Source organism: Numida meleagris, chromosome 3, assembly GCF_002078875.1.
Source record: "Numida meleagris isolate 19003 breed g44 Domestic line chromosome 3, NumMel1.0, whole genome shotgun sequence".
Classification (NCBI taxonomy): domain Eukaryota; kingdom Metazoa; phylum Chordata; class Aves; order Galliformes; family Numididae; genus Numida; species Numida meleagris.
Window position 1 is genome coordinate 13,119,262 of NC_034411.1, and position 14,530 is coordinate 13,133,791.

Sequence of the window (14,530 nt, forward strand, 5' to 3'; positions counted from 1 at the left end):
TTGTTTCCTGCCTTGACTGATTTTTTGAAAGATCTGGGCTAAGTGCTTCTCCCTAAGCAGGCCTTCTGATGAACTCCAATTCAATGTATGTTTCTATTTCGTTGATCTGTCCCAGCTACTTAAACTCAGTTTTATGGACTAGGGGGTGTCTCTTGGTTAATATAGCTGATCTCTGATGCCACTTACCAATCACGTAGTCATCAAGCGCAATCTTCACTATCACATTGGAAGCTGTATCAGTGAGTCAGCCTTTCACCCTTCATCTCTGCACAAGGCCTTCCCCAATCAATTTGCTGTCCTTAAAAAATTCCAACTCCAACATGACTTTCCACATATATCTCATTAGCTAAACTCAGTGGGACAATGCGAAAACTTTGGGGTTAAGTTAGAGCTTTGAAATACTCTGTATCAAATTACTCAGAAGTTGTCCATGTCTTCCATCAAGCACTCTTCAACCTTGGGTGGCTGAAGTGACCTATCCATATGGCAAAGTCATTGAAGAGTCACCTCCCCTTCCACAGAGAAGGGGAGGTTCAAAGTCAGTGGGAAGAGACGCACTTTCCACACAGATTTTGAGACAGACACAGCCCTTCCTTCCTCACGGTCAGCCTTGTGCTTTGTATTCCTTCACTGACGTACTGCCCTGCTCAAGGCCCAGCTCTAATAAAAGCTCATGCAAGGTTTTCAGCTGAACCAGACAGTAAAAAGAAAAAAGAAAAAAAAAAGCCTTATTTTTGTCCAGAACCTGCTTCCATTCAGTGACAATATCTCTTATTTCTGTCCCCCCTTAATGTTGTTCCCCTAAGCCCTGACAGTATCTATCTTGGCCCTGACCACTTGCTCTTTCTTCACAGTCACCACATCATGTCACTCACTGGCAAAGCGAGCAGCCTCCAAGCCTGCTCTGGAGTGGGAAGGTTCAGGCATTCCTTGTCTCTAGGAAGCTTTCATTTCCTGTGGCCACAATCCATTCTGCGTCTTCCCACTTCCTCCTTCCATGGCCCTCGTGTCTCTTGATGGCTCTAAAATGTAACAAGTCCAAATACAGTACTCTTGGAAGCTTCACCCCACACTATGCTGCTCTTAATTCTCCCCTTCATTATAACACAATAAAAATGCACACTAATAATATTACACAGTAATAATATGTTTAGTGGAGTTTCTTTGCAAGATAGGGCAATTACTGCTACTGAGTAGCAATCCTTTGGGGTATTGTTAATGCTAACAAATTCCTCCTAGTCTGTTTCTCTCATCAATATACTTCTTCCAGCACCTATCCTTCTGGTGACCAGAACCACCCAGATGACACTGTTAGCCACTGAGTTCAGAAAATCTACTAGTGCCTTATGGAAATTAATATGAAAGAGTATTTTGAGAAGGCCTGGCTTTTCAGTCCCACTTTAAAGAATTATTTTGCCCAGTAGTAATGTAGAATCCTTTTAATGCTCCACTTTTGAAAAGCCTCCTTTTCTTTACAGCTGAAAACATTCTTCTGCCTGTATATTTACCAAGAAAAAGGAGATCACAAATGTAATTTTATTCTGTACTAGGAAGGCATCATCTTGGGAATACACTTTGCAAAAATCATCTTCTAGTGGCAAGTTCCCCTCAGAAAAGCTAGTTTGGGCTTTGGGATAATCCTTTCAACAAAAAAAAAAATCCAATATTTTTTGTAACCTGAAATCACGAAAATAAAGGCCGCATTTAGTATAACAACAGCAGTGACTTTATGACACTCTTTTTAGAACATCAGCTTTATTTTGCCAGTTCAAATCTGACAGCTTTGCATTTTGTCAGCAGGAGTCTTCACTCCACTTGATGTAGACAGATTGAAATAACCCAAAACTAAGCCATGCACAAACTTCTGTACAGCAACAAATCTTCCCAGTCACTTGTCATCAATGACTGCAGTGCTCTCACTCTGCTTACAGAACACCAGCAGCACTCTTTCTAAAGGGGCAATATCACGCTTAGAATCACAGCGCAGTGAGCTGTCAAGTCTTATTTCCCCTCTTAATGGTTTAGCAAATGGGCTGACATTTTTTTACAAGCATCTAACTTGTTAATTGATAGTGTTTGCTCTTGGCTATTATTTTTAAGAGAGCCTGTTCTGGCCACAGTACAAACATCCCTTTTGCTGCAGGCTGACCCTTTGTCTAACAATCTGATACATAGAGCCCATTGACTGGTCCACTGCTCATAAAGAGATGAGCGTCCCTGGATACAGAGCTCAAACTTTCACTGATCTCCATTTGGCATAAAAGTGGCCATGTTAAAAATGTTCGAAGAACTGACAAACAATTCCTGTAGAAATCAAAAATTGCTGAAGGAAATCTCACTGATCCTATGGCATTAAAAATAAAAAAAAGAAAAACACTGTATTGGTACAGTAGGAAAATATTTCTTGCAACCTATTCCTAAGCTATTCCAGTAATAGTCTTCAGAAGAGTAGCATTGATTCAAATCGCTGAAGAACATGGTTGCAGGCTTCCCTCTTCCCTTAAAACTTCACCAAAATCATGCAACAATGTCATTACATTTCATTCTATGGGCTAGCTTCCTACTAACATTCTGGTTGCAGAAGAGAGTTTCTCAAGATAAATGAAGTCTTGAAAAAGCTTTGCTCACTGCTGGGAGGTGCTCTCAGTTTCTGTTTGCTACAAAAACTGTTTACCTCCTTGCAGGAAAAGAAATGAAAGAGCTGTTTGTAGAATCAAGCACTTTGGTCTTCTGCAGATTAAGCCAAATTCACAAGGGGATAAGATACCACTGAAATAAATGTCACGTTTACTTGATGACAGTGCAATTATACTGCTTTCAAGTCACCACAAGGATAGTTAACATTACTGCTCAACTGTATGGCTTTTCTACAATAAACTGCCCTTCCCTCAATGAGCATGCATCTCTGCGCATAGCCAAAGGGAAAGTGAGAAGGTGCCTAACCAAACCTGATGTACATCCTATGAGCTGTACAGGATGGGTGCAGTGGGGCCTGCCCTTCCTGACTGGACGCTGCTGTGGAAAGCAGAAAGAGGCTGCTCTATAGTTAAATAAATTAATAAAAGAAAGAGAAAATAGAATCTTTCCAACTATGCGGGGCAGAGCAAATCTAGCTTGTGTCCTGTCCTCACCTACATAGTGCCTCAGGGAACCTTCTCTGCTCCAGCATTAGGCAATGCGGACATGGGTGTTTTCAAAAAGTATGTAGCTGCAGAAGTGTGTGAGAGGCAAGAGACAAGTTCAGTTCTGCGTAAAGAAATGTTGCTCACACAGGAGAGTTGCCTTCTCACTTCTTGGCCTAGATGACATAGATTTTCTTTTGCACAACGGATTTTTCCTACCAAACATGAGGTAGGTGGCACACATGCAGCTTGTTCAGCTGGTGAAGCACATGGAAGGAGCTTGCAGGACAAAAGAGTTGGGGGTAGGTCTGCAGGGCCCACAGCAAGGAACACAGTTGATCCAGGAATTTCACTGTTTTTCATGGCTGACGGACAAAGGACTCTTCCCCCTTCTGCAAAGCCCTTGCTCTTGATTGAGACTCAAAACCCTGAGAATTTCAGGAATTATCCATCACTTAATGAAGCTGCATCCAGGAAAGGACTGGACAAATCATTAAGCTAAAGAGCAACTACACTGCAACAATTACCAACTCTCTACCAATTCAATTTGTACAAGCATATATTATTGCAGCAATATATATATTTAAACATAAGTGAAATGAGTTTTAAAATATTTAGCAATCATTTCATGTTTTCCATCAAAAAATAGTTCTGTGGTAGATATTTACTCCCATATATAATGCATTAAACAAATGCATTCCAATTTAACCAGCTAATACTTATATATATATCCAGAATTGTTCCGTTTAAATAGGAAAGTTAAACTACCTAAATATTAGAAATTTAGTTATGAGAGATGACTTGATGGTGCGTTTTAACAGCCTTAAGGACAAGCAGTAAAACAACCAGACGTTTTGTCATAGGCTTAAGGAGAGAGAGGCTCAGGGAAGCCGCAGGAGAAAGAAAGTAGGAGATAAGAGAGTGGCGAAAGGCGAAGGCTGGTATCAGCAAGATCTCCTACTGCTGAGTATGCCCCTTATATGTCACTTGGCAAACACAATAGACATGCAAAAACAGGTTGAAAAAAAATCTTCTAAGGAAAAAACCTATAGCCTTATATGCCTCTCTCGAGTATCTTCTTTAGCAATCTTGGATTTGGTTTCAGTGTAATATGAATAGACCTATCTACTTACAAAAGCTTCCCTCTTCCCACCAGCCTTGTTTGTTATTTTATGTGTTTCTGCATCATTTGCAGAGTTTGCTTTGATCTACATTCCTTCTGGATGTGTGGTTTCCTTTTCGGCTACCAAAAGGAAAACTGTTTGTTTTGAGAATTTGCTTATTTGGAAGCTCTGCTGGCCCAAAATACCTATTTTTAATCCAGATGAGCACAGCTCAGTGCTTTCAGCTCTTCAGCACTGGTTGCCTTCCTTTCAGGAAAAAACTCCTTGGAACAATAAGTGACCTCTTCATACTCCAATAAAATTGCCAAACTGTAACCCTAGCTGGCATAACTGCGAGCATTCTGTTTGCTACAGCCAAGTTTGAATGTTTACACTCAAGCATAACTTGATCAATGATATGCTTATATTTTAGCACCATCCTGAAAGAGTCAGCGTTTTGTTCCACATCTGACACCCAGCAAAGTATACCGTATTGCGCACTAAAACATCTACAACAGAGGTCATCATGAATTCTATCACTACTTCTCTATTGCAGGCCTAATCTGTCTTCTGTTGATGGCATCATTCCTGCAGCCTCCAAGGGTAGGCTGGGCTTTGGTGCATTTTCAGTGCTGCAGATAATGTGTGACACTGAACATAAAGTCTGAGCCATTTTAATCCTTCTTCCTTCTCTAGTAAGCACCACAATGCCTACATAATAGGAGTAGTCCATAGACAAAACACAGTTCATAAATAACATCCAAACAATCTTCAAATGAGAAGAGAAGACAGGACACATCCTTGGAATGACTCTTTGACTGGGAAACAGGATATATTCTTCAAGGACCTTGCAGGAATACAGTCCCAGAGGACAATCATAGATTAGATCTTCTCTTCTGTGGGGTTAGGCCACAGGAGATAACTTGGGAAACAATTCAGATAAACAAAGTGCTAGCAAGAGGAAGGACAATGTTAGATTTTACTTACGTGTCATTATTAGACTTGGGCCTTCATGTCAAGCTCCACATTAAGAAATAAGTTTCAAATGGTAACAGCACTAACTGACATCACTAGTACTGTAAAGTAGGAACAACCTCCTGTGATTCTGGAGACAACTTAACTATTGCAAGCGTGTTCTTAATGAGGCAGCCTGGAATTAGAGTATCCTGGTCTGCTGAGTGAAAATAAGCACAAAGGTGGTAGGGTCCCTTCGTACGTATGCAACTCCTTCTAGCAGACCAAGAGCAGAAGCTGGGGGATCTGTGTTTTCTTCATCTGTAGACCAGTAGTATGTCATATGCAGTCAAAGGCAGACGTGCTCTATTAATCATCTTTTTAAGAAAAAAAATTGATAGAGGAAATTTGTATTCAAGTGCATGTGAACACAGAGATAGTGCCACCTGTACAGCTGCATAAGTAGTGGGAGAAGCAGAGTCCCTACTTTGCATGAAGAAAAATCTTCCTCATAAAAACAGAGCTAAGCCCACTTCACAAGAATAAACACAAAGAGAAGAGTTATCAGTGATAAGTAACTGAAATGTCTAAGAATAGTTCTCCTTTTTTTGCCTTTATTTGCAGGGAAAAAAAGAAAGTAAGTAAGAAAGAAAGAAAGAAAGAAATATATGAAACAATGTGTGTGCCTACCCTGCTTCACCTGTATGAATGAAGAAGCAGCTTTGCTAACAAAGGAGGCAATATATAGAAGACACAGATTTCTAACCTACTCTGTACCCCATCAAAAATGAGAACAATGGAAGTGATTCCCCATCCCTGGAGACTTCCAAGGTGAGGCTGGATCAGGCCCTGGGCAACCTGACCTATCTGTGCATGTCCCTGTTCATTGCAGGGGAGGTGGACTAGATGGCCTTTAAAGGTCCCTTCTAACTCTAAGGATTCTACAGTTCTATGAAGTCATTTCTTATTAAGCATACATGGACAAGGCAAATTCTAACATAAAACTATGTTCTTCTGTACTCATTCTTTTCAAGCACTTTTCTTTGGATCTTTAAAATATAAGACTTCAATAATAAGGATACATTAGAACATAGTGATGGCACTCTGTGCAGCTCATCCTATGAAGCCATGTCCACTGTCTCACAAAGTAAGAAGATAACTGGGACATGAGGCACCTAAATAACGGTTCTAGTGAATGATTCTTTTTTCTAGATTTAAAAACATACATAAATTGTAAATCTCTGATAAATAAGCTAAAGGCAGGAAACACCACATAGCTGGCAATGTATAACAAAGCAACACAACTGGGCTACCCCAAAGCAGACCTTCAAGAGCAGTATCTGCCCTGCTGCCTGCACACTGCCTCAGCTGCACTGCCTGCCATCTCCTGCATTGTCAGTACCAGAGCTTGCATCATTAAGACTTGAAACTGATCCACTTCAGTGATTAGGATGATCCAAGGACACGGACAGAAGAGCAGGATTTAATGGGCAGGCGGGCAGGAAAAGTCTTTTAACACTTTAGAAAACGTTGACTTGGTGGAAGGAATTGGCTAGCTCAAGGGATTAGTAACGAGATACTGAGCCCCTTAACTTTAGGTCACCACACTGAATCTGGTCCAGGTCAGTAGAAATCAAAAGCCGTTACCATTCGGTGGCCTTCAGGAAGTCAGTCGGTGGCCCTACCCCAGCTACTACTGGCAAAATATCAGTGCTATCATTACGGATAACAGTTGGCAGCACTTACAGGAATGGCTTAGGACTGGCACGGTACAGGAAACAACTGAGCAGAGAAAGATGTCCCAGCAAACAGACTAGGCTGGGATTCAAGAAAAATGAGAATTTTTCTGATCATCCCTGATCATCCACTGACTTTCAATGCAATTTGAGGCACAAGATTAAGGACCTTGTTCATAAAAGGTTTGTTTCCTCACTGCTCTGCTCCTCCCAAGGCATTTGTGGCCTAAATGTCTCTGATATAATAACTACTGTATTCCCGATCCCCATCTTTTTAATGGGAATAACCAGCTCACTGAGCTGCTGCAGGAGATCCACACAAAAGAGCTGATTAAGTACAAAAGCTAACCAAGAAACCAAGAAAGCGCAAACCCTTTTTAGCTAAAATCAGTTCCACTAACTCAAGAGCAAGGCACATTCTGAGTATGCATAAGGCTTCTATTCACATAATCCTACAGGAACACATTAACCTTATAGCAAGAAGTACTCCTCCAAAAGAAATCACACATTTCTACTGTTGCCCAGCAAAGCAGCATCAAAGAATTCAGCTTCTCCTAGTTTTTTTTCCCTATATAGGATGAAATTCGGTATTGCACGGGAGGTCAAATAGATTATCATAATAGTTTCTTCTGGCCTTGAAGCTATGAAACTGAAGAGTGAATCACAAGATATCAGTCACTGTTGAAGGCAAGATAGCAGGCAACATAGCTCAGCGATGGGGTGTGATATGGCAGAGTAAATCCAATGTTCTTAGGCTGTGTGAAGCTGGGAAACTGACATTTTGCCTTCTTTGTTGCCCCTTTGGGACACTGAGAGAGATGCAGGTTATTATAATAATAAGCGCAGTCCACTCTCAAAGCAGCCTAAGTATATTGCCTCTTAAGGGAGTGAGTGCGTGAAGGATTGAGAAACGCTAGTTATTTTCAAACTGGATTAAGTCTTTCAAAAGCTAATAGGTTTCCAATGAGCTGTGGTGCTGCTGCTGCAGCTGCTCTAATTTGAGAATAAAAGAATGCAGGCTTTGTGCCTAGGGACCTGTTATTGATCTGAGCAAGGAAGATGGGAAGGGAGGGGGTAGAAGAGGGTTATCCTCCTTTCAGCTGGGGTGGGGGCATTCTCTCCAAAGTCTCATTATCTGCTAGTAACAACAAAGCCTAACCCCGTGACATGCTGCTCTATACAGGATTGCACTTGTTGAGAACTAAAAGCATTAGAGAAAAAAACCTCCTCTAGCTACCTTGCACAGCTAACTTCATTGAGGGCCCACGAGACTCAACAGATGGGTCTCGGGACACCCTCATTAGGAAACGCACCCTTCCCTTTGCATCTGGTGCCCCGCTCTGTGCTGTGCCATGCACTCATTAGCATTGCAGGCTCACAGATTCCTTAGCACGTGCTTCCAATAAATATCGGAAAGAAAGGAGGTAAGGGAAGCCACTGCTTTAGGATGCAAAATTAGGGGTCACCCGCTAGGCTGGGAAATCCTTCCACATACACACACACACACACCCACACTCCCCTGTAATCCCAGAGGAGAGGGGACAATAAAAGGCAGCCAACCACAAACACGCATTCAAAGGGACAGGTGTGGAACTGCTTCATTTCAAATTGTAGCAGAGACTTCATTAGTTCCCCTCCGCCACAGTAAATAAAAATCATCATTACATATATTAAAACAACAACAACAAAAAACCTGACACACAATTCAGGGCAATGCAGAGACTGTGGATCTGCGAGAGTCCAAAGCCCTTTTCAGACACAAAGTCGATGCACACAGGATTATGCCTTCAAAAAAATTAACTAGTTTTTAGAGTCCAGTTCAACAGCCAGGCTCTTGTTCTTCTGGGCCCTTGCCAAGCATGTCCTTCATCATACTTGGAATGGTCCCTCACTTAGGGTCAAGATCAGGAGCAAATGGAAGGAAAAATCATCCGTGTGTTTGAAAATGTGAGACATGGGGGTAGAAATGTAAAAACTCCCACATACTGCAGAAAGGGCAAGGAAAAACCTTCAGTCAGAGAGGCTGTGACCAAGCACTGCAATTTGCTCACACTACCCATCCAAGAATAAGGTATTTTATCCCCCACCTCTCCATGATGCCCCTAGCATGCTCTTACTGCATTCCTTCTCATTCACTCCTACTACCACTATGCTGGTAGTAGTTGCAGGCACCTCCATCACAGCTGACTGCTGTCAGAGCAGGACAGAGAGAAGCTTGAACAAACTGCTGAAGTTAATATAGGCCCTGTTCAAAGTATTGCAGCACCAAAACTCTCAAATCAGAGCAGATTTGCACTCTTCAGTGTTGCTGTTTCTAACATACAGATCTATCAAACGCCTCACTGCTTGATCAGTGGTACAAAAGCCACCAGTGCATATTCAAGTAACATTTGCATGCCAGTGGCACTGTCATAACACAGAGTGGTCAAGATTTTTTAAGTCCTGTGTGTAAAGCATGGATATGAGGAAAGCTTGCTATATGAGGCCCCTTGCCTAGGACCTTGTCTGTCAGTACCACCAAGGATGCTGTACTATACATCTTCCAGGGCCTGCGCTTTGTACAAAAATACATAGCTGATAGACAAAAAATCCCTTCTGCCAGTTTGGAGGCAATGCCAAGGGACTAGACAAATGCATGCCATTGTGCCACTGTGCATGCGTATACCCCTGCTCTCTGTAGAACTGTTTCTCTTGTACATTAGCAGGGTCACTCCCACCCATCCAGCTTTGAGATCTAACTCACTGACTATTCAAGCACATCCCTAAGTGAAAGTTTGCTGTTCCTTGACCCAGGAATGTCTATATTTTGGGCTGATTTCTGGATTTCAGTAATCCTAACTCTTCTAAGTTCTTCTTCATGCCAAATGAAGCATCTCTGCTTACATCCCCCATGCAGGACTAACCCGAGGCCAGAATATCAGCCATGGAATAAAAGAAAGCAAGGGCAAGAAATACTATACTGCTCACCTCTGTTTAAATTTACTAATTGCAATCTCCTTCTTTTGAGTTATTTCCTTGACTAAAGTGACACCCTTGCTTTCTTCAGTACTGCACCCTTAGGATAATTTGGGATTGAGAATGCATTGAACAATTGCTGTCCCATGCATTTGACAATGAAAACAATATATATCAAGGGGAATCTTCCAACATTTTCATACTTTCATCACAAGGAAATGAAACTTGTTCTGTTCCAAGGACTTAATACAATTATCTAAAAGAAGCATCCTTGCAGAGAGCTGTGTGGAAAACCCTGCCAGGAACTTGGAGCTCTCTAACAGGTATCAGCTGCTTATTGGAGACAGGGCTCAGCCCAGGTTTCAGCATAGACATTTCTACGACTGACAGGAATAGCTGAGGCTGCAGCTTATCAAATGAAAGTGTCATCTTGTCTGTGACAGACCTGCCATTACTGCTCAGTGTCAGTCTTTGCACCTACTGGAAGCTACTCCAGCTTGATAAGATGCCCTCCTACTCACACCTAAAGCTGTAGTCAGAGCTCTCCATGTATTCAGAAAGCAGGGGTTCGAGATCAAACGCCTGGTGTGTAGGAATCCTGGGGAGGTAAAAGGATGACAAAGAAACTGGGAAATCACCAGCTAAGGCAGAGGCGTCTGATCCTCAAAGGGTTAACAGGGAAACAACCAGAAAACAGAAAATTTAATATGCATAAAAGTAAAGGAAACTGGAGGAGAAACAGTACTATTCTCTGGAATGGAGTAAGGTCTCAACATTAAGCTGTGACAGAAAGCAATAACGTTATGGATTCAGTTAATTACAGCTGGATAAAACTTTAAAGCTCTACAATAGATGCAAGTTTTGGCTCTACAACTTTTAACTCTTTCAGGGACTTTACTGGTTCTCACCACGGTCATTTCTCAGCACCTCACAGCCTTTATTTTTTTCTTATTCTCAGGTAAACCTCTGAATTCAATTTTGAGCTTTTAGTTCCTGGGAGCTAAGGTACAGAAAAACTAAGATGGGAATTTCAAAGTCACAATAGGCACGTACACAATGTACAAAATGGGGCTTTAAAAATGTAATTCTCTTAAGCAACATACCCCAGGGAAGCAAGAAAGTGCGTGCCTGCAACAGCAAACTGGAGTTGGGTCTCCATTCTTCTCCAAAACCTTTTATCACATTTGTAAAGCTTGCCTAGAGACATAGCTTTAAGAATTTGCCTGACTCGGAAGATCTGAAGCCTTTATGGAAGTAGACTTGCACTGCTCAGTGTCTGGTAAACTACTCTTTCTCCTACCCGAGCTTCTGCCTCTTGCTCAACTTTCTCAGCACAGGCAGGTTTCTCTCCTGATCCATTTGTGAAATAGTCTTAACATGGGGCGTGGCTTCCCCACTAAATGCTTTCTAATTAATTTCCAAACATTAAATGATTATGGAAGTGCAATTCCCATTCCACTCAGGTGATGAAAACCTTTACAGGAGTTCAGTCTCACTTAGTAATTAGAGAAATTAGCTTTCTAAGTTTAGATCACTCAACTGTGCGAATGTGTTCATCTGGTGGAATGTGTTGCTCTGAAATGTGTGTCAGCCAAGCAGCACGGTACAGCCCCTATCTCTGCCTCCGTGACACTCACCCAAGAGGGGAGGTCAGTTCCAGTACAGCAAGAGGAAAATAAAGTGTTATGGGTATATTATAGGAAAAGCCTTATCTAAAAGCTCACTCATCCACGATTAATTGCACTGATACAGTTTTCTCCTTGCAAAAGGGATCCTTAACTCCTAGATAAAGGATTAGCCAAGTGGATGACATTGTCCCTCTTTCACTCAGTCTGCCTATAATTATATCTGAAACTGCGATGAACAAGTTTAGCCAGTGGCTCATACAGAAAAGCAAAAAGTAACTTAAAAAATACCATGTATAAAAAAAATCTGTGGAGAAGCAAAGGGCTCCTCTAGCTTATTCATTTGCTTTGGAATGAGGTCATCAAACTTTATGAATTCTTTATGACTGCAGGATTCCAGTGGTAGCTCTTTCTACTGGTTTATTGAAGGTTGGTAAAGTTCGAAGCCTCATCCTTATGCAACAACCTTGATCTGCATTACAGTAGTAAACGGTTCAGTCACTGACTTGAAAATGAGAAGGATCGGGTCCCCAAATGAAGAATTTTCAGGGGCGCCGTTCCAAACTTACCTTCGGGTATCGCAAATCTAAGGAAATCCTGTGGGATTGTTCACAGCCGTGATTTAATGACTCACAGAGCTTTAAAAGGAAATTACAACTTTCCGAACACAAAGCACCGACTTCAGGACACCTGACCCTGGTAGGCCAGGCGCTCCCTCTAAAGGCTGTGATCCTTGTCCCGTTGAAGGGCTGTGCATTCTCCCAGTGGCTCTGATGAAGCAGGATCTAGCTGCATTAGGAAACTGATTCAGGCCTAAAGCGCTGGACCTTGGCACACAAGATGTTTGTAACAACTTCTAACGTGGATGTAATATAATTATGTCAGAATAGGAAGATTAACAGGAAGTAACTTTACGCAATGTAAAAAGCTGAGAGCCAGAACTTGAAAAATTTTTCACCTGCCTCAAAGGAAGATATGTTGGCTTCGTACCTTGTGTGACACGAACGTGTGTAAGAATGCCATTACACCAGGAATTTCAAATGCATCAGTCTCAGGCTACTCAAAGCAACCACAACTCAGGTCCGACCTGCACAAGTAGTGATTTGTACATTGATGTATACACAGTGGAATGGGCAACTGAAAAAAGATTCTCAAGTGGCATAACACTGCACACTCAGTTGATTTCCAGTGCTGCCCTGCAGAGGCTAATGGCCCTGAGAGCTCAGTGAAGAAAAGCAGGAGATAGGACTTCAGGGGTGAAATTCTGGCCTTAATAAGTTAAGGAGATTTTGTTTCTGACTTCTGTGAGGTCACCGTGTCTTCTAGAGCTGCAAGACAGAGGGCTTGCAATACACTTCTACACTTCTCACTCTCTGCCTTGGTTTACCTATCAGTAATGTTTTGCATCTCAAGACATTGGGAGGCTTAATTCGTAAGTGCTTGCAAAGCATTTTAAGTTGTTGGACAAGTAATTCTGTTTAAGGACAGCTGCACTGCTGAGTCACAAGCACTGTGGGAACCAGCGCTTTGGGTTTCCTAAGCACTGGAGTCAAACAGGTGGAGTAACCTTTCACAGAAAGGCCAACTCCAGACCTGCCCTAGAGGTACACAGCCTACCAGCAGGCAGCAGGGTATTTAAAGGCCCAGAGAAGCAGCTGTGTGGCACTTGTAAATGAGTAACATTCAAATTGGCTGTGGAAGCTAAGGAGAAGCCATTCAAAAAGGAAGAGGGATGCAGGTTCTTGTCTCATCCAACTGCAGTCACATTGTGGATAAGATGCAAGGAGGGCTTACCGGCCTAAGGAAAGGTAACGACTCTAACTAAGGATCAACTGATGCCGTTACAGCTTCTGGGCTGAAAAAGGGCAAGGAGTATTTTAGCAATGCTGTGTTTCCCAAGTGTGCCCAAACTGCTGGTATGGAACCTAAGCTCTGAGCTCACAGACACGGGACCCATAGGTGTATGGCTGAAGTGAGCGTGGTTCTGGTGTCAGGGCTATGGGCACTGCCAGCACAGACCTCACCCAGCCAAGGACAGGCGCACGCTGAGCTTTTGCCATAGGAAATGAAAACAAAGGAGGTACAATTAGGTCCGAAATTTTCTTCTCCTCTCTCCCACTCTCTCTGGTGTATAAAATAGACACACGTTACCGTGTTCCGTCAGGACGGGATCAGAGGACACAGGAACCGCTGCTCTGGGTCAGATGGAGCACTGTGCTGGCGGGTTGGGTCCGCAGCGCTGCAGGGACTCGGGGCAGCGGCACAGAGACAGCCCCCAGCGCCCTGCCAGCCCTGGACCGGGGGCTCGGGGAACTTCCCGACCCAGGAATAAACTTAAGTTTGTGTTCGTTTGCTCCGTGCCCTTTGGTGTGCGGCTCTTCCTCTGGGAGCGCGCCTGAACGCTTTTTGCTGCGGTGCAAACCAAAATCCTTGGTTTGCAAGGAGTCCCGCAGAGCCGGCTCCCGGCAGGGCGCGGTGACGAAGCCCTGCACTCGCTCAGAAGCCGGGAGCAGGCGGGCTGCGGGGAGCCTCCACGCACGGCCGGCGCCGTTTTCCCCACTCACGGACCACGGGAGATCCCGGCCGGCGCGCCGGGCTGACCAGGAGGGACGATGAGCCCGGCGGCAGCGGGAGGGAGCGACCGCCGCCTCGGCTTCCCTGAGGGCAGGGGCCGCCCGCCCCCGTCGGGACGCGAGAGCCCGCTCCCGGCGCGCGCCGTCCGTCCCCTCAGCGTTCCCGCCGCGAGCGCGCGCCCCTCCCTCAACGGCAACGGCCGCTCCGCCTCAGGTGCCGCGCGGCGCCGGGCGCCGCAGTGCGATCCCAGAAGCCGTCCCCGCGCCGCAAACCGCCCCGAGCGCGAGCGGGGGATCGCGCCTCCGCGAGGGCGCGACGGGCAGCTCCTCCAGGTGGCCCGGCGGGCACCTGCGGAGGAGGGGGGGATTCCCCCGGCCGGACGGCCGGCTGCCGGCCTCGGGGCGGGAAGGACCCACCGCCCGCCTCCCTCCGGAGGAGCGGCCACCGCCTCCTCGCCCCGC

The 14,530-nt window shown here is 44.2% G+C and overlaps 1 long non-coding RNA gene across 5 annotated transcripts in view; it reads right to left on the reverse strand.

Annotated features, from left to right (window-relative positions):
* LOC110396787 overlaps positions 1-14,222 on the reverse strand; it is a 39,701-nt gene extending 25,479 nt beyond the window's left edge. For 4 of the 5 annotated variants that reach the window (XR_002437264.1, XR_002437262.1, XR_002437261.1 and 1 more), the window contains exon 1: positions 13,647-14,222. This is a non-coding gene — a long non-coding RNA (uncharacterized LOC110396787). Of the gene's footprint in view, positions 1-875; positions 1,023-13,646 lie in introns of all 5 variants that reach the window. The other variant, XR_002437265.1, reaches the window with a different exon arrangement.